The 20,865-nt window shown below is 42.6% G+C and overlaps 1 protein-coding gene across 1 annotated transcript in view; it reads left to right on the top strand.

The window, feature by feature from the left end:
- Nucleotides 1-6: 6 nt before the first annotated feature.
- Nucleotides 7-20,865, top strand: part of ccnd3 (cyclin D3) — a 107,206-nt gene continuing 86,347 nt past the window's right edge. The window contains exons 1-2 of the mRNA XM_062978498.1: nucleotides 7-193; nucleotides 6,686-7,046. The gene's annotated coding sequence lies outside the window, so the exon portion shown is untranslated. The remainder of the gene's footprint in view (nucleotides 194-6,685; nucleotides 7,047-20,865) is intronic.

Raw genomic sequence — 20,865 nt, 5'->3', positions numbered from 1 at the left:
GAGTGGGGCTTGTGCTTTTTACCCTGCTGCTGTTGCTGAGTGGGAATTGAGTCAGGGCTCGGCTGCTGCGCTGTGAGGATGGACGTAAACGCCTTGGGCCTTCTCTGCCTCACCAAACTAGGATGACGCCATAGCATTGAGCCATGGCAGTTCTAGTGCTGTCAAACTGCATTAACTCAATCATATAGACCAGGTATGGGCAAACTTAGGCCCTCCAGGTGTTTTGGACTTCGACTCCCAGCATTCCTAACAGCCTCAGGCCCCTTCCTTTCCCCCTTCAGCGATAAATAAAATGAATATCTCACAGCGTCTCAACCAATACAACATAGCTTGTGGCAGACACAAAAAGGAAGTTTTGGGGTATAACAACGACTTTCAAAGTAAGGACTGCACAATTAAACAGGAAATAAGACTTTCAAACCAGAAACATTTTTTTTCAGATTTTGTTACATAGTGTTATAGTTAGCCCTCTCTGTATCCACAGATTCTTCGTTCATGGATTCAATGGCTGTTTGGAGGCAACCATAAGGCTGGTGTGGCCCTCTATGAAAATGGGTTTGATGACCCTACCTTAGGCTCCTCTGTAACTTAACTTCAGGCTTCTCCATCTCATGGTTGTGCCATGCAACCTAACTTGCCAACAAAGGGCAGCAGAACTTGGAAAGTTCACTTTCTCATTACAGCTTCTAGACAACTTCCAGCATTATCACCCCCACAAGCAGCCTGACCATGGGTATAGATAGAGATTGCTCATGTCATATCATCATAGGAGATCACTTGTGGCCGAGTATGATTGCCTTTCAAGTGTAGAGTCTCGGCAGTGGGTCCGTAAGTAATTGTAGAAACTTATTTCGGATCTGCATAGTCTTTCACAGTGAGGGTTTGCTTGATGCATCTTCTTCCTCTTGGTACATTTCTCCCTTTCGCCCTCCATTCATGCCTCTTCAAAACCACTGCACTGTTGGTAATAGCTGACCTCCCGCTAGAGACAGTTAATGCCTCTTTGCCATATTTGGAAGGTTTTCCTTTTCTTATCAGTTATGTGGATCTCGTTATTGCCATCAAACCAGTCTTGATGTTTCTTAGTTTGGTATCCAATGGTTTGTTCACAGGCTATAATGATAAAGGTCTTCAGTTTATTCCAATATTCCTCTACATTTTCATGGTCTTCCATGGGGAGATGATCCTTAAGGATCTTACCATAGCCTCATGTATAAAAATATGGAGACATCAACAGTAAAGGAATCTACTGTGGTGCCTTAGAATAATGCCAGCAGCCATTCTTGTGCCATTTGCCCATAATGGCAGATGCAGCTGGAGTTGTGATAATACACTTCCCTGTTTGCATTACTGAATCTAAAATTAGAATGCATCTACATTGTAGAATTAAAGCAGTTTGACATTGTTTGAACTGCCCTGGCTGAATACAATGGAATCATGAAAGGTGTTGTTTTATAATGTCTCGAGACTTCCCTACCTCACCAAACTACAACTCACTATTCCATAGCATTCAGCCAGGACAGTTAAAGTGTAGTCACATTGTATTCTACAGTGTAGATGCACCCTGTGTTTCTCATTACTCCCTTGTGCAACATTAAGATTCATTCCTGGCCATTTGATGATGTATCTACTTAGAATCATAGAATCATAGAATCATAGAATAGTAGAGTTGGAAGAGACCACATGGGCCATCTAGTCCAACCCCCTGCCAAGAAGCAGGAAATCGGATTCAAAGCACCCCCGACAGATGGCCATCCAGCCTCTGCTTAAAAGCCTCCAAGGAAGGAGCCTCCACCACGGCCCCGGGGAGAGAGTTCCACTGTCGAACAGCTCTCACAGTGAGGAAGTTCTTCCTGATGTTCAGGTGGAATCTCCTTTCCTGTAGTTTGAAGCCATTGTTCCGTGTCCTAGTCTGCAGGGCAGCAGAAAACAAGCTTGCTCCCTCTTCCCTATGACTTCCCTTCACATATTTGTACATGGCTATCATGTCTCCTCTCAGCCTTCTCTTTTGCAGGCTAAACATGCCCAGCTCTTTAAGCCGCTCCTCATAGGGCTTGTTCTCCAGACCCTTAATCATTTTAGTCGCCCTCCTCTGGACGCTTTCCAGCTTGTCAACATCTCCCTTCAACTGTGGTGCCCAAAATTGGACACAGTATTCCAGGTGTGGTCTGACCAAGGCAGAATAGAGGGGGAGCATAACTTCCCTGGATCTAGACGCTATTCCCCTATTGATGCAGGCCAGAATCCCATTGGCTTTTTTAGCAGCCGCATCACATTGTTGGCTCATGTTTAACTTGTTGTCCACGAGGACTCCAAGGTCTTTTTCGCACACACTGCTGTCAAGCCAGGCGTCCCCCATTCTGTATCTTTGATTTCCATTTTTTCTGCCGAAGTGAAGTATCTTGCATTTGTCCCTGTTGAACTTCATTTTGTTAGTTTTGGCCCATCTTTCTAGTCTGTCAAGATCGTTTTGAATTCTGCTCCTGTCTTCTGGAGTGTTAGCTATCCCTCCCAGTTTTGTGTCGTCTGCAAACTTGATGATCGTGCCTTCTAACCCTTCGTCTAAGTCGTTAATAAAGATGTTGAACAGAACCGGGCCCAGGACGGAGCCCTGCGGCACTCCACTTGTCACTTCTTTCCATGATGAAGACGACGCATTGGTGAGCACCCTTTGGGTTCGTTCGCTTAGCCAATTACAGATCCACCTAACCGTAGTTTTGTCTAGCCCACATTTTACTAGTTTGTTTGCCAGAAGGTCGTGGGGGACTTTGTCGAAGGCCTTACTGAAATCCAGGTAGGCTACATCCACAGCATTCCCTGTATCGACCCAACTCGTAACTCTATCGAAAAAAGAGATCAGATTAGTCTGGCATGACTTGTTTTTGGTAAATCCGTGTTGACTATTAGCAATGACCGCATTTGTTTCTAAGTGTTCGCAGACCACTTCCTTAATGATCTTTTCCAGAATTTTGCCTGGTATTGATGTGAGGCTGACCGGACGGTAATTGTTTGGGTCGTTCTTTTTTCCCTTCTTGAAGATCGGGACCACATTCGCCCTCCTCCAATCTGCTGGGACTTCTCCCGTTCTCCAAGAACTCTCGAAGATAATTGCCAGTGGTTCTGAAATAACTTCCGCTAGTTCCTTCAGTACTCTTGGGTGTAGCTGATCTGGCCCTGGGGACTTGAATTCGTTTAGAGAGGCCAAGTGTTCCTGGACAACTTGTTTCCCTATTTGGGGTTGGATTTCCCCCAATCCTTCGTCCATTCCGTGTTGCTGAGGTTGAAGATGGCTTTCTTTTTCTGAGAAGACCGAGGCAAAGAAGGCATTAAGTAGTTCTGCCTTTTCCCTGTTCCCTGTCGCCATCACCCCATCTTCTCCTTGCAATGGCCCTATCGCCTCCTTTTTCTTCCTTTTTCTACCAACGTAAGCAAAAAAGCCTTTTTTGTTGTTTTTTATGTCCCTGGCAAGCCTGAGCTCATTTTGCGCTTTAGCCTTGCGAACCTTTTCCCTACAGGTGTTGGCTATACGTTTGAATTCTTCTTTGGTGATTTCTCCCCTTTTCCACTTCTTGTGCATGTCACTTTTGAGCTTTAGCTCAGTTAGTAGTTCTTTGGACATCCATTCTGGCTTCTTTGCACTTGTCTTATTTTTCTTCTTTGTTGGCACTGTTTGCATTTGCGCCTTGAGTATTTCACTTTTGAAAAACTCCCATCCATCCTTAACTCCCTTGTTTTTTAATATCGGCGTCCATGGAATGCCGCTCAGTAATTCCTTCATTTTTTGGAAGTCAGCTCTCTTAAAGTCCAGAATGCGTGTTTGACTTGTCTTAGTTTCAGCATTCCTTTGTATTGCAAACTGCAGGAGCACATGGTCACTTGCCCCTAAGGATCCAACCACTTCAACTGTATTGATCAGGTCTTCCACATTTGTTAAGATTAGATCAAGAGTTGCTGATCCCCTTGTTGCCTCTTCTACCTTCTGGACCATAAAATTATCTGCAAGGCAAGTGAGGAATTTGTTGGACTTTGTACTCTTGGCTGAGTTTGTTTTCCAGCAGATATCGGGATAATTGAAATCGCCCATGACTACTATATCACTTCTTTGTGCCTGTTTGGTCAGCTGTTGACCGAAGGCTTCATCAAGTCCTTCATCCTGACTCGGAGGTCTGTAGTAGACACCCACGACAAGATCTTTTTGAGTCCCGGTTCCCTTGATTCTTATCCAGATGCTTTCAAGCTGGTTTCCCGGATTACAGTCTTGCATTTCTTCTGCAACGTAACTGTTTTTGACATATAAAGCTACTCCCCCTCCTCTCCCCTTTGTTCTATTTCTGTGAAAGAGGTTATAGCCCTCAATGGTTAAATTCCAGTGATGGGAGTCATCCCACCAGGTTTCAGTGATGCCTATGACATCGTATGTGTGGTGCTGTGCTAGGAGTTGGAGTTCGTCTTGCTTATTTCCCATGCTCTGAGCATTAGTGTAAAGACATGTAAGCCCCTGTGACCTCCCCTCGAACTGTTTATTTGGGATTATTGTGCTCTCTGTACTTGGTCCTTGCTGTGTTTGTGCAGCCCTCCGTTTAGCCTTTCGGCGGTTCCCTGTGGTCGTGGGTAATATAGTGTTCGCCAGGCTGTTGTTCCCCTCCCCCAGTGGATCTAGTTTAAAGTGCGCCTGATGAGGTTTGTGAGTCTGTGTGCAAAAAGATGTTTTCCTACTTGTGTGAGATGCACCCCATCGCTTGCCAGTAGTCCATCCTCTTGGAAGAGTAGACCATGGTCAAGGAAGCCAAAATGCTCCTCTTGACACCATTTTCTGAGCCAGTTATTGACCTGTACTATTTTTCCGGCCCTTGTAGAGCCGTGTCCTACAACCGGGAGGAGGGATGAAAAGATCACATGTACATTATACAGTTTTAGCTTTGTTCCCAGAGCTCGAAAATCATTTGTGATCTTTTGAAAAGTATGCCTAGCGGTGTCATTGGTACCTACATGAATCAACATAAGGTGGGGAGGGTGATGGGGCTTTAGGAGCCTGCTGAGCCTCTGAGTGATATGGTGTATTTTTGCCCCCGGGAGGCAGCATGTTTCTCGAGCCATCCCATCCGGTCTGGAAATGATGGCTTCCGTTCCTCTAAGGAGGGAGTCACCTACTACCAAGACCTGTTTCCTTTGAGGATTGACAGGGTCCCTTTTGTGCAAGACAGTGTGTATGTCCCCTGAAGAGTGTTCCTGTTGAAGTGAATCATGTAGGTGTAAAGTGTTGTCCTCCTCCTCAACATCCCCAGTGCATTCATCAATGACAATCCATTGAGATACATCCGAGAGTCCATTACTCTCCCAAGGATGTTCCTGTTGCTCCTGGTCTATGATTGGGGATGGAGCATTTGCATGATTACATAAGTGTGACTGTGGTGATGCACTGTCCCCATCAGGGCTATCCCCTGCGCATTGATCCAGGGTGGTCCACTGAGTGGTATCTAAGAAACTGTGGTCCTCCACAAGATGTGTTTCCTGATTGTATGTTAATGATGTAAGAATTTCAAATCTGTTGTGTAAATGCAGCTGAGCAGAGGAGTTCTGCGGAGGCTGCCTGTTCCTGCGTCTCCTTCTATGGGTGACCTCCTTCCAAGCCTGAGGGTTGTCTACCTTTGAGTTGATCTCCCCATAAGGTTCCTGATCATGGTCTTGGTGGTGTTGGTGTGATGCAGGCTGCTGATCTACAGCAGCGTGTTGTGCAGTGTCCAAGAAGAGCTCAAGTGCCTGAATGTCCTTAAGGGTCTTAATACGGTGCTCGAGCTGTTGGATCCTCTGCTCCATCAGAGTCATCTGTTTGCATTTGGAGCAGATGTAGTTGTCTAGTTTTTGTGTGAAAAAGCGGAACATGCCACAGCTGGTGCATGTGATGGGAATGTTTTGCTTTTGTTGCATCTCTTGGTGAGCGTGGTGGCCAAGTGGGATCTTTGTACAGTTAAGTAATATGCACGCACTTTATGTGCAAACTGCAACAAACCACCTCTTTGTGTATTTGTTTATGTTGCTTTGTTTCCTGTATGTACTGCGAAGGATAGTTAGTAAAGGTGCCTTTTTCAAATAAAGCTTTCCCAGAAACTCAATTAACAGGGGACAATGCCTGCTGTCAATCAACTTAAGTACCTGGCTCTCTTTCAACACAACAGTCACACAACAGTTAGACTTTGACCACAGGAGCCAAGCCCACACTCAGTTTAAAATCTTAGCCAAATCCTACCTGAAGCCAGGAAGCAAAAATGTCCTCCTGCTGCCTCTGCTTCTGCAAGAACCAACTGCCCTTCTGGGATCAGGCTCTGGCAGAAACTCACACTGGCAAATAAAGCTTTCCCAGAAACTCAATTAACAGGGGACAATGCCTGCTGTCAATCAACTTAAGTACCTGGCTCTCTTTCAACACAACAGTCACACAACAGTTAGACTTTGACCACAGGAGCCAAGCCCACACTCAGTTTACAGTGCTCCAATTACTGTCTCATTTTTTGGAAATTTCTACATCAGATTTGTAAATCTGTTTTAAATTGTTTGTAAATAAAAAGCCTGTTTGGGTTTTCTTTTAGCATTTGTGAAAGTTGCAATGCTTCTTTGTTGTTATTGTTGTTGTTTCAGAGCTTCTTCTAACTGTGTGTCTTCTCCCATTTCACTTTCCTTTTTCTAGGGATGATTGTACAGAGGATCAAAAGTGTGTGTTACAGACTGTAGAACAGGAAACCCACATCTTACAGCCCCTCTGCTCCCCATTTCCTGCTCAAGTACAATACATGTGACAGATGGTATTGTTCCAACCAATTACACTGTTGAAGTACAGAAATGTAAACAACCGTCAGAAGTCTGGAAATTAAAGGTCTTTGGTTGTGTTGATTTAAGTTACAGTGCCTATTTCAGCAGCACGACTTCCTGGCAGTGATGCTTGGAGAAAAGGCAAATTAAGTAAAATAAATTAAACTTAGGGAACATTACATTGTTCCTTTTTCAAAGGTATCATCAGAGAATTGAGCTTCTTGATCGTGGACAATGAGGTAGGAAGCTACTTTGTTTGTATTTTTAAACATGGCCAATAGCAAGTTCTTGTCCTGAGAGAATAGCCCCATGAAGGAAAGGTTGAAATGTATGTTTGGAAATGTTTCCTGTAGAGTGAATATGGATTTGATCACAACTTGGTCCTGGATTAAATATTTTATTTATGTGGTTAGAGTCAGACTTCCACAGAAATCATTAATTACATTCCATTGAAAAAATGTGTGTGTGGAAATGGACAGGAATGAATTTTCTGGCACTTTGAAATTAAGGTATTTTGTTTGTCATAAGCTTTTGTGAGCTATATCCCACTTCATCAGATGCATGGATTGTTGTTTCAGCCAGCAGATAGTTGTGTATATATACAGTACTTGGTACTGATTGCTTCCTATATGATCCTAACCCACTAACTGGATTTAGATGTTTAAAAAGAGCACTACTTGTTATACATGTTTTACATGTGCCCATTAGATTTGCCTCAAAGTTGTTATTTCTCACTTAGGCACCTTCTAAACTGCCATATAAAATCCAGGTTATCTGATTTTTACTCAATTATATGGCAGTGTAGACTCATATAATCCAGTTCAAAGCAAATACTGTGGATTATAGGATTTGATAATCTGGATTATATGGCAGTATAGATGGGACCTTAGTTTTGCTCTACTATCTTTTGTGAACTATTTTGGCAACCTTGAAGTGGCTTCTGTTGTTCAGAACATGAATGTGTGCTTACAAAAAGGGCAGAGCTTTTTGATAATTTGATCATGTGCTGCTTGTGTTTTTTAAATACACACAATTCTGACCAGTGATATGAGATATGAATATAGGTGCCACTGCATGCCCCACCACTGGAGTGCATCTCCACTGTAGAATTAGCACATTTTGACACCACTTTAACTGTCATGGCCCAGTTCTATGGGATCATGAGAGTTGTCATTTGTTGAAGCACCAGCACTTTGGCAGAGAAGATTAAAGACATTGTAAAACTACAACTCCTGTGAACCTATAGCATCAAGCCAGGGCAGTTCAAGTAGTGTCAAACTGCATTAATTCTACAGTGGAAATGCATCCTAGGTTAGTAGGTACATGTAGCAAGGCTTTCTTTGTAGTGACATCCTAATTATGGATTTTCCTCTCTGGAGGCACCATGTTGGCTCCATCCAACTTGAGCTACCAACAAAGAACCAAGACAGTACTATTTCAGCTTTGATCCTTAAAACCAGCATAGTCCTTTCTGATTGTTTTAGCTAGATATGCATGTTTGCATGTGTTCAAAATACTTTTGAAAAAAAACATTTGTTTGAAGAGTTTTTTTCTTTGTATTTGTTGTTAAAAGCCATCAAGTTGATTTGAACTTATGGCAACTGTGTCAGTGTTGCTGTTCTTGCTATCAAGTAATTTTCGATGTATAGAAACTCTAATGTGAACATATCACAGGGGTTTCTTGGCAGTATTTGGCTTTTCTTTGCTTTTCTTTGAGGCTGAGAGAATCATCAAGTAGGTTACCAGGGCTAAGTAGGAACCTACAGCCTCATCAAGGGGATAGATCCACTTCAAATCCAGTTTCTGCCTCCTGCAGAATTCTGGGATTTGTAATGTAGTGGGACCAGGACCTCTCTGGCTGAGCAGTTTAAAGGCTTCTCCCTAAATTGCAAGCCTCAGAATTCTGCAGGAGGCAGAAACTGGTTTTAAAGTGGATCCATCCTGTTGTGTGATGTGGTCATATTATAACCCCAGTCTCCAATGTTTAAACCACTATATCATTCTGGCTCAATGAGTGATCTCCGTATTTCTCTGTTAGCAATAGGCCTACTCAAGTCCCACAAACCTAGGACCGTGACTTCCTTGTATCTATCCAACTGTAATGTGGTCTTCCTCTTTTCCTACTGTCTTCTATTTTACCATTCTTCTCTTTTGTGATGAAGCCTGTCTTCACGTGATATAATATGCTTTGTCTCTTTCTATCTGTAGTACATTGTCTCAAAAGCCCTGGCTGGTTAAGAGATGATAAGATTAAATTTGATAGACAGAGAGACATACTGCAGTCCAGAACCATACTTTTTATGTAAGTGCGCCATTTTCAGAGTGCAAATATATATGTGTTTACCATTTTGTACTATACAATCAGTTCCTGTTAAAATGTAACAGGAAACTCTTACCTTCCTGTCTATAGCATGCTATTTCAGGGATCAAATCTGATCACCTGATTAACAGCATCTTCCTTGATAAAATATACATGTTTCTTTCGGTTTCTAGAGTTGAACTGAAAAGCAAATGGTGGCTAAAATATAGCTTGTAGTCACTGATTTTATTCTTAAAGAGCAGATATCACCATATTTCTTTAATTCTAAGGTGTCAGTAATTATAAGATGCACACTAATTTGAACAGGAACAGTTGGCAACGTTTACGCCAGTAGAATAAGGAATAAATCTAGCCTTTGGCCAACTTTAAAGGAGCTATCGAAGGTGTTAATTCCTGTCTCCAAATGCCCTAGAAAGCTCAGACTGATACCAAGAACAGATCAATTTCTCTACTGTCATGGAAGTTACCAGAGATTGTGGGGTTTTAGTAGAGTTGTCTTGGACTGGTCAGTATTGTCACAAAGATAGGTTACAGTACCTTCTTCTGTGATGATGCAGCGGTGACATTTTACAAAAAGTCTTAATGGTCCACTAATTTATCTGTCTTATTAAGATCATTGTGATTTTCATTTTGAATATGTGGAAGAACTTCTGGAAGAATCTTACATTTTTAAATCAACCACTAATTTTCTCCCTTTCTTTCATATTTCCCCTTCCAGTTGCAATTTGTTGCCTTCTCAATCTACTATCATGCTACTACTTACACTATTCCCCTTCTTTAGGGTCTTCCAAAAGTTAACAGTAAAAGTGAATTTTGATTGTGATCTCTTGCCCACAACCTCTGATCCTAGTAGAGTTAGCAACAGCTTTCTTGTATGTTACACATCAATTTTAAAACAGCTTTCAATATCCCCTGTTCTTTTTGTATTTTGATTTGTACACAGTTAGCTACAAGTGGTGACCTGTTTCATTCTTTACTCCACTAAAAAATAGATGCTTAATTATTATATGCAGCAAATATATTTGCTGTCATTGTCATCTCTGTCATGTTGAAACTTTTAGGTCAGATAAAAGGTGCACCCATACAGAACAGTTATAGCAGTTTGGTGAAGCCAGTGTGGCTTAGTATTTTGAGCATTTGGAATATAACTTGAATCTCTGCTCAACCATGGAAACCCACTGAGTGACCCTGGGCAAGTCACACTCTATAAGCCTCAAAGGAAGATGAAGGCAAACCCCTCTGAACAACTATTGTCAAGAAATCCATGATATGATCACCATAAGAAGGAAGCAATTGAAGGAACACAACAACAAAGACTTATACAAAGACTTATAAATTAATATAAGACACTGTCTTATTTTCGGGGAAACACGGTATGTGTGTGTGTGTATATATATGGCAGTTTTGTTAAATTTCTGGTGTAGGTATGTGAAGTTACATCCCTGGCCTATATAGAAAGGACTGTTGCTTTTTACACTATACAGTGGAGTCTTACTTATCCAACATAAACGGGTCAACAAAATGTTGGATAAGCGAAAATGTTGGATAATAAGGAGGGATTAAGGAAATCCCTATTAAATGTCAAATTATGTTATGATTTTACAAATTAAGCACCAAAATAGCATGTTTTCCAACAAATCGACAGAAAAAGCAGTTCAATACATGGTAACGTTATGTGGTAATTACTGTATTTACGAATTTAGCACCAAAACATCGCAATGTATTGAAAACGTTGACTACAAAAACATTGGCTACTAACAAATTGACTACAAATAAAGATAGATTTGCATAAAATGAACTTACAGTAACATTGTCAAAAACTAAATGTGTAAAAAGTTCAGTCTTTGCTGCCTAGAGAAACAGCTGTGGATCTGGGCGGGAGGCAGACTGCGTTAGATAATCCAGAATGTTGGATAAGCGAATGTTGGATAAGTGAGACTCTACTGTAGTTACATTATGTCAAGGAAGGAAAGGTTGCTTACCTGTAACCACCTTTCTTTGAGTGGCCATCTGTGAAATTCACACCTGTGGTATTTCCTGCGCCAAGCAGCTGTTCCTCGGATACTTTTAATAAGCTCTTCAATTAGTGGACTCCAGCCCCCCCCCCCTCCTCCAGTAGGATAAATGATGGCCTCAGGGGCTGGCCCTTTAGTTCCAGAGCCAGAAAGCAGCAGCTCTGGACAGGGCATGACGATGTGGGGAGGATGGGCGGGTTGTGTGAATTTCACAGATGGCCACTCAAAGAAAGGTGGTTACAGGTAAGCAACCTTTCCTTCTCCTTCGTGGCCTCTGTGAAATCCACACCTGTGGTAGACTGGCAAGCTTTCTGCAAGGAGGAGGGAGTCATGCCAATGCAGAAAATAAAACCGCTCTACCAACCACTGCGTCTCTCTTAGCAAGGAGATCAAGTTTGTAATGAGACACAAAAGTGAGCGGCGTAGACCATATTGCCGCCCAACAAATGTCTTCCAGCGGTATGCCCCTGAGGAAAGCAGTAGAAGCAGCCATTGCTCTGGTGGAACGAGCTGCCACTCCAGATGGGAAGTCTAGTCCTGCCATATTATAGGCTAGTTTAATGGTAGATACAATCCAGGCTGCAAGTCTCTGTCTGGAGACTGGGAGGCTTGCTGCATCATTATGGTATTTTAGGAATATTCTTGTTGATTTCCTAATAGAAGCAGTTCTTTGGACATAAAAGGCCAGAGCCTTATGTACGTCCAACAAATGAAGCGACTACTCAAGAGGTGAAGAAGGATCTCTAAAGAAAGCCAGTAATACAATGTCTTGTGACATATGGAAATGAGTTGCCACTTTAGGAAGAAATGCAACAGCAGTTCTCAATACAACCTTGTCCCTATGAAATCTAAGATTAGGTTCATCCACCCGTAGAGCACACAACTCACTTGCTCTTCGAGCCGAAGTGATTGACACCAAAAAGGTTGCCTTCCATGACAGATGTGAAATATCAATTGTAGCCATTGGTTCAAATGATGGTTTGGTGAGTGCAGAAAGGACAACATCAGGCATCCATGGGGCCACTAACAGAGTTACCTGGGGTCTGAAATTCTTTAACCCTTTGAGAAACCCTTGACAAGAGGGTTGGAAAATACAGAAGGGAAGCCTGCCGCTAATCTATAAGCCAAAATAGCGGCTAGATAGCACCTTAAGGAAGATAAAGATAGACCAGCATCTGACAAAGAGAGAAGAAGTGACGTAGAAGCTGTAAGAGGGTATGAACCTTGTTGTGACCCATAGGTAGAGAAATGAGCCCACTCATAACTGTAAGACTTCTTTGTAGAAAGTCTACGGGCCAACTCAAGAATATCCTTTATTAGTTGGGGCAGGCTGCTGGTGTGATGCGCCATGCGGTCAGCTGGAAGCGATGGATGTTTGGGTGAAAGATCTGTCCATTCTGACATGACAGGAGGTCTGGTCTGTGTGGCAACTGTACATAACTTCCTGCTGACAGGTGATGGAGAGTTGCAAACCATGGTTGCCTCGGCCACCATAGAGCAATCAGAATGCAGTTGACCTGTTCTGCTAGGATTTTGGAGACCACCAGTTCATTAGAGGCAAAGGTGGCAATATGTATAGCAGAGTTGAAGTCCAATCTAGAAGGAATGCGTCCCCCAAGCAGCTGGTAGGATGGTGAGGAGGAAACTGAGCTCCAAACTTGTGACATTTTGCAATGTCAGGAGATGCAAACAGGTCTATATGCGGTGTTCTCCACCTGCTGAAGAGTGCAGCTGTATACATCTCAATAGATTGGCTTGGGCATTGTCGATTCCTGGAATGTGGGCCACAATGATATCTATGTTTCTGGCAATGCAGCAATCCCAGATGTGCATAGAGAGGTTGGTGAGAATGCGTGACCGGGAGCCACCTTGTTTGTTTATATAAAGCATTGTGGTTGTGTAATCCATAAGTATTTGTACTACCTGCCCTGCAAGTCGTGGCTCAAACAACATGAGAGCCTTCAGGATTGCTAGAAGCTCTAGATAATTGATATGCTTGAAAGTTTCTGCTGCTGACCATGTCCCTTGAATGGACATGTTGCCGAGATGTGCCCCCCAGCCAAGCAGTGATGCATCGGTGGTTAAAATTACTGTTGGCTATCTGGGCCGAAATGGAATCCCAACGCAAAGGTTTTCCAGAAGCATCCACCAATGAAGTGACTGTCGTACAGCATTTGAGGGAATAAGAAGCTTGGAGGAACTGTGACGTGAGGGATGGAAAGTCCTGAGAAACCACATCTGCAGTGGACGCATTCATGGATGTGCAAATGGCATCACCACAGTGGTGAACACCATGTGGCCGAGCAGATGCTGAACGTTCTTGGCCCGAACAACATGCTGCGTTGAGATGTGGAGTGCAAGGGAGTGGAGTGCCTGAAACCTTTTGTCTGGTAAGTATGCTCTTGCGAGAGTGGAATCCAGAGTGGCTCCTATGAACTGGATCCTTTGGCAAGGTTGCAAATGTGACTTGGCCTCGTTTACAATCAGGCCTGGGCTTTGCAAAACAGAAAGAGTGCACATAATATCACGGTGAAGTTGCTGTGCAGAAGGAGTGACCAGCAACCAATCATCAACATACAGACAGACAATTATACCATTTTCCCGTAGATAAGCCCCTACCACTGTCATTACTTTAGTAAACACTCTAGGGGCAGAAGAAATGCTGAATGCCAACACTCGAAAATAAAAAGCTTGGCCTTCTATCATAATAGAAATAAATCTGTGCCAACGAGAATGAATGGCAACATGCAAGTAAGCATCTTTTAAATCAATTGTGGTGACCCACACTCCTTTAAACAATAATAACATAATAGTGGCCAATGTCACCATTCTGAATCTTTTATTGGCCATGAACTGATTCAATTCCCTGTGGTCCAGAATGGGCCGGAGTCCTCCGTCCTTCTTTGGGAAAAGAAAATACTTAGAAAAAAATGCTAAAGGTACTATTGCACCCTTTTGTAGAAGGGTGTGGACCTCTTGCCAAAAAATTGGTGACTGAAGTGTGGAACAAATAATGCCTACAGGAGGCAAAGAAATAAATTCTGTATTATAGCCATGCTGAACTAGAATCCAACACCCATTTATCTGATGTGATTTGCTGCCATGCATGCAAGAATCTTGCCAGGCGAGATTCAAAAGGGGGAGAGTCTGGGGGGTGCAAGGGGATCCCATCACCATAGTAGGCTGAAACATCAACCAAACCAGGAGAAAGAGAGGGCAGTAACAGCCGCTCTAAAGAAAAGGCAGGGCAAGTGCTAAACCCATCGCCTAGGTGGGTTCTTCTGCCAAGTCCTACCCTGCTGGCGTCCCCTTCAAGGGGGGTTCTGCCTATTATTGTCAGATGGCCAAAAGGTCTGGTTAGACCAAGTCCTGTAGAACGGAGCCCATGCAGACCTGCAATAGGTGTTCTGCGGAGTATACCAGCATGCCCATAAGAAGAGGAAAGGGTTGGAAACCATATTTTTGTGCTGCCTGACGAACTTCATGCAAGCTTTTAAGCTGAGTATCAGTGTCAGGATGAAAAACAGTAATAACATCCATAGGCGGAATCTTCTGCCTTGGCCTTCCCTTCCTCAGAAAGATTAGATGAACGCAACAAAGCATGCCTGCGCATAGCCATAGCTGAGGCAAACAGTTTGCCTGCAGTATCCGCAGAATGCATAGCCAAACCTTTCTGCTGTTCCGCTAACAACAGAACTTCATGATGGAACGCATCTGCCCGTTGGCGATGCTGGTCGGGAACAATGTAAAAATGATGACATAAGCCCCATAAGAAGGTTTGATACGCCGCCATATACGTCTGGTAATGCGCAATGTGAACAACTAGCCCAGCAGAAAGATGAACTTTCCTTGCAAGGGTATCCATCATCCTGCCCTCCTTATCAGAAGGGCTAGGTTGAATCCTCCTTAATCGTCGTGAGGATGGAACATCCACCACCACCGAATTGGGTGTTGGAGGTTTAGCTATCCATGGGGCTGATGATGTATCTACTCGATAGAGATTATCGATACTCCTTGTCACTGCCAGTACAGCCACCGGAGCAACATCTGGTGACTTTGTCAGCTGTAAAAGGTATGGTAAAGCTGGAACCATAGCTGATGTTGGTAGCTGTTGTTTTTCTGCTGGAAACATTGGATCTTCCACTGTCTGTGGAGCAGTTACAGCAGGAAACTTTAAGGCATGGGAGAGGCGAACCATCAATGCCACAAAATCTTCATAAGACAAAAAAGATTCCATATCTGAATCAAAACAAGGGACATCAGAGCGAGAGGCCCCTGAGTATGATGGAGGGTAACCATGCCATGAGGTAGAGGGTCCCTCTCCTGGAGACAAAGGGCGGCCCTGAGAGGGGGGAGGCCCAAAGTAATACCAGCCTGGAGCTGCAGTTGATGTAGAAGGCTGGGACGCAAGAGGCTGCCCATAGGCATGGCCTTTTGGTGGTTGTAGTGGCTGAATAGAAGGCTCCAAAAACAGCGCAGACTGCTCACCCAGCTGGAATTGGGGCAAGACCGGCAGAGGTATGGAGGAAGATTGCCTCCCAGCTCCAGTGCCCTATGCAACAGCTATGTCTTTAGGGAGGGAAGGTGCCTTGTTTACAAGGTCTCCCGCCAGTTGGGGCTGCGCTACTTGCAGCACTGGCTGCAAAGCGCCCAAAACGTCGTCGGCCGGAAGCGGTGCGTGGGCAGATCTCCAAGAGAAAGTCGGCTCAGAAAGGTGCTTCGACTTCCTGCATGCCTTTGCCGGCGATGGCACCAGCCCCGCTCCCGATGGCGGCATTGCTGTTCAGCGAGAAGCAGCATGCTGGCCTCCCTCGCCACTCCCAGGCCTTGGAGGTAAGTTTGCCTCTTTCGTCACTTGAGGTTCTGGCGGTGCCGGGAGGAGAGGGATGAGGGAAGCCAAAGCCGCAGTCTTGTGGCCTGAGGCTGAAGGCAAGTAGTCTTCCCTGCAAAGAATACAAAGAGCCAAGAAGTGCCCAGGAGGCAAAACACTTACAAGAGCAGCATTTTAGGGAAGGCATACTGGCCTGAAATAAAGCTGAAGTCCACAAACAGTCCTGGTCAAATGAAGGAGAGATTCAGTAAGATGAGTCAAACCTATAAAGCAATAGGGATTATCCAAAGAGCTAAGTTCCAAGCTGCTGCTTTCGCAGCGAAAAAAGGAACTAAAGGGCCAGCCCCTGAGGCCATCATTTATCCTACTGGAAGAGGGCGGGGCTGGAGTCCACGAATTGAAGAGCTTATTAAAAGTATCCGAGGAACAACTGCTTGGCGCAGGAAATACCACAGGTGTGGATTTCACAGAGGCCACGAAGGAGAAGCAAGTGATTGATTCAGAATGTTCTATTATTCATAGTATTATCAATGCTTGCAGCTGATTAGGAGTTTCCCATGCATTGGTTATAACTAGCAGTGAAAGGTAACGGCTTTCATGCCATTGGGTGGTGAATGTGTTTTAGGTTCTAATCTGAACTTCACCTCTTCAACCAACTCATCATAGTTTTGGAATATAATTCAGCAAAATGGATAGCTCCTCTCAAGGTTTGTTGAGGAAAAAGAGATGGCAGTGGGAAATATCTGAGGCCCCTTCTACACTGCCATATAAAATCCAGATTATCTAATTTGAACTGGATTATATGGCAGTGTGGACTCAAATAATCCAGTTCAAAGCAAATAATGTGGATTGTCTGCTTTAATAATCTGGATTATATGGCAGTGTAGAAGGGGCCTGAGAGGTTACCAATGGAAAATCACATCATCTCGGCCTCTTGCCCTCACATATAATTTTATGGTTAAGGCAAATTGACTACAATATTAAAACCTTATGATGTATAAGCCCTGGGTTTTTTGTAACAGTGAGTGGACAAAGAATTGTAATTCCAGATTATTCAAGCAAAAGCTGTATTGGAACGTTTCCATATTGGTCTCAAGAATCGCAAGCTTTCAAAATATAACTCTTTGGATTTTTGCTGAATTTTGTCAGTTGTTGTCACCTCTTGCTATCCTCTTGCTTCATTCTCTTAGGACTAGGAGGCTGTTTGTAGTGATTTCTTGGATCTACCCTAGAGCTCTTCCAATAATTTATAAAGTGTGTATGGTCTGCCAAAATGCTCTGATGGTTTAATATGCCAATTAGTTTTTCTCTGATTTTTAAAAAGAAAGCATTACAAAACTGTTATTTCAGAACAGCACCTTATCCATAAAAGAAATTACAATATGAAAGGAGAAAAAGATAATGAACTATATTATTCCAATATGTCACAGAACAGAAAAGAAACTAACTTGAAGGTAGGTATAAAGGGGGCTTAGAATTGTCTGATAATACTTCAGGACTAGACATATATCATGTGGATTTTTTAAAAACACACAAGAAGTACAGCAATAAATACTGCAGCCTGTCAATATATTTGCCTTATTTAAAAGAGCCTTTGCTTGCTTGCTTGTTATTTTTGTTGAGTGCCTTCAAGTAATTTCTGACTTATGGAAACTCTAATGTGAACCAATCATAGGATTTTCTGGGGCTGCGAGTATATAACTCATGCATAGTCATCCAGTGGCTTTCCATGTCCATGCAGGGGATCAAACCCTGATCTCAATGCTCAAACTATGCTGGCTAGCTCTAGGAAATTTTCTATCTTTCTTTCTCACACTTTAAATATTGTTTTGCCATTAGAGGGCAGACTTTAACCATTAAAGTATTATCTGTTCATATTTTGACTCAAAAATATCCTTGATTACCTAAGTACCCTAAAGGCACCAGATCCTGTCTGAAAGAGGAGAGAAGTGGGGCCAGCCTTGGTTAGTACTTGGCTGGGTGACTGGCAACCAATACCAGATGCTGTAGACTATATATAAGAAAAAGAAACTAGAAAAAGCACCTCTGAAATCACTTCTTGTGTAAAATAACCTATGAAATCCATAAGTTGTTGGCCAACTTGAAGTCACATACACACGTCAGGTTTGTACACAAAGGGATCTATTTTTGCCATTTGTAAGGGAACCAAAAATACTTGCAAATACATGTAATACTTAAGAACGTGTATGTATCCTGCTGTAGTTAAAATGATGCTAGACACTGTAGTAGAGTACCAACCACTTAAGCAAAGTTGCTATAAAATGCTCAGTGAATGTTTCCATCAGCAGAGTAAAGTCAACCTAGGAGCAACCCTGATTCTTTGTGTATAGTACTGAGAGAAGATGACAGCCTGCATAACTTAACTCCATAAAACTTCCTGAGTCAGGCTCATTTCTTTGCAGTCTGCAATGAGATAGCTTCTGGTTGTCTGCTATTTCTTTGCAATTTTCAGTCTTTTGGCTTCTTTTTATCTGTGCCCCTGAAGTCCACCACCAACCCTACTCCATCATGCTGAATTATCAATATGTGTGTGTGTGTGTTTGTGTGTTCTTCTATAGTTTCATCAGAAACCTAACATACAGTTTCATCAGACCAGATACTTCTACTTATATTTATTTATTCACTTTTTATGTGCATCATGCCTTTCTCAAGGTGACTAACAATAAATATGACACAATGCAAATTAAAATACGAGTATAACATTTTTAAAAAATGTCAGCCTTTTCTTTCATAAAACCATTTAACATAAACATATGAAAATACTTTACAATCTACACAGCCACCCCAAAGTCTCAGTCACACCACACTAGGAAGTGTTTTCCTGATTCCTTAACTTCTATGGTTTTAAAATGCCCAGTGCTCCAGCCACAAACTAATGTTTGATGTCACTCAGAACCTGCATTGCAATGCATTTCAAACAGGAAATAATGTATTATGATCTCATATTAAAACCTATAACATGTTATTGTTTAGGGTAAGGAGGGCATGATAATGGACATTTTGTATATCATGATGTAAAAAACAACATTTACTCTTTGCTTGTTCTCATTACATTCAAGAAGATTTTGATGTTTTCTTGAGGGAGTTTTTCTTTTTGGGCTATTTAGATGGTTGTTTTTTAATGAATTGAAAGTAACTGTATTCACTCTGATCTCACTCATTTGTTGGCTTCTAAGTTGCAAATGTGCTTCATTGTTTGAAAAAAAAATCAACCTTCTCCAACCTGTTCTGTCAGACATATTGGGCTACAACCCCCCTCAGGCCTAGCCATTATAGTGATGGGGGTGCAGTGCACTGTCTGGAAACACCAGACTGAGGAAAGCTGAGATCTTCAATTGAATTATAAGTAGGGTTGTTGTATGTCTTTCGGGCTGTGTGGCCATGTTCCATGTTTCTGGAACATGGCCACACAGCCCGAAAGACATACAACAACCCTGTGATCCCGGCCATGAAAGCCTTCGACAACACATTGAATTATAAGTAGTTGAGATATACTGTAGGTAAAAATGTAGATCATTTGTCAGACGTACTTTGACTGTGCTTTTCTTGCATGGCAGGAGACTGGACTAGATGGCCCATGCAGTCTCTTCTATGATTCTATGTATAGTAATAAGATGGGTTTATCAGAAAAGCCCAGCTCAGGTTCTGCGTCACAGCTCCATGTCTCATAAAACAAGAATGTAGACCCACAACTTCTAAAAAAAAGCCCCACATCTCCATTGACGAGAACTATTAAAGATCTTTGGTAATTATACCATGTCTGCTGAATGAATCAGATGTTGCTGCCCTGTCTTTTCTTTCGCCAAGACATTTTGAGATTTGGAAGTTGCACTGAGTGACATCATCTACTTGGGAAGAAAAGTTCTACTTGTATCATGTTTAATAGAGAAGCAAAAGAATTGCTGAAATGAAATTAGTGTTGCTCAAGGAATATTTTTAAAAGGGAAAAGAGTAGGATAATTAGTACAGATGGAGTACAATTACAAAGCTGGCATTGCATTTCATTGACATCCATTTTAAGTAGGGAGAAGGATTATAGAACTAGAAACAGAAACCTTCAAATGTGTCATAGGAGCACCACACACTTTACAAACCATGGTCTTGAGGAATGCAAAGTACAAATCTGAAACCAGTATCCTACAAAAGCAGAAACACTGCAAAATTTGAAACAAAGAATATGCGGCTACTTTCAAAAACAAGGAAACTCAATGCTTTGCAATATGTTATGTACAGATTCAAAATTCTGGACTAAAATTAATGTGCTGTGGACTCCACCATCAGCACATCCAAAGTTCCTTCTGATGTCATGCTCTAGACTTGGAGTGCTTCAGAAATAAACCCTGGAAGATTTCTCAATTCCAGATCTCAGGGCCTGGCAAATGTGAAAAGGGGTTTGTACAATAAACCCATGTTCTTTTTCCCTTCTGCTTTTAGCTAGCCCTTCATGAAAGACTGTACATTTAGAAAAAATCCTTTTCAAAGAATGCTGCAAGGGAAGGAAAGTGCAGCATCTGCTGTGTCACTTTCAAGCAAAGGGGATGCACAAGCGAGCAGCTCACCCTGCAGTGCTCTATGGCATGGATTTCTGAAAGCTCTGCAAAGTAGACGGTGCTGTAAGGTGACAGCTTCTCTGTCAGCAACCTTGTCTGACATCTCTGTCTTTTCCCCAAAAGGGGCCACTTATCTTCACACTTTACCACATTTGGGTTTCTCACAACAATCTTCACCAAAGTTACTACAAAGCCTTCAGGAAACCACAGAGAGGGTGGTGCACTTGCAGGGATAGGGATGTATGTGTGTGCGCTTGTGCTCTGAGTCTGAGGCAGCAGGGAGGGGAAAGAATCCTTCTTCCCAAGTTCGACACAACCTGG

Source organism: Anolis carolinensis, chromosome 4 (genome assembly GCF_035594765.1).
Source record: "Anolis carolinensis isolate JA03-04 chromosome 4, rAnoCar3.1.pri, whole genome shotgun sequence".
Lineage (NCBI taxonomy): Eukaryota > Metazoa > Chordata > Lepidosauria > Squamata > Dactyloidae > Anolis > Anolis carolinensis.
The sequence above is the reverse complement of the archived record's forward strand: the minus strand, read 5'-3'. Positions and strand labels throughout refer to the sequence as shown.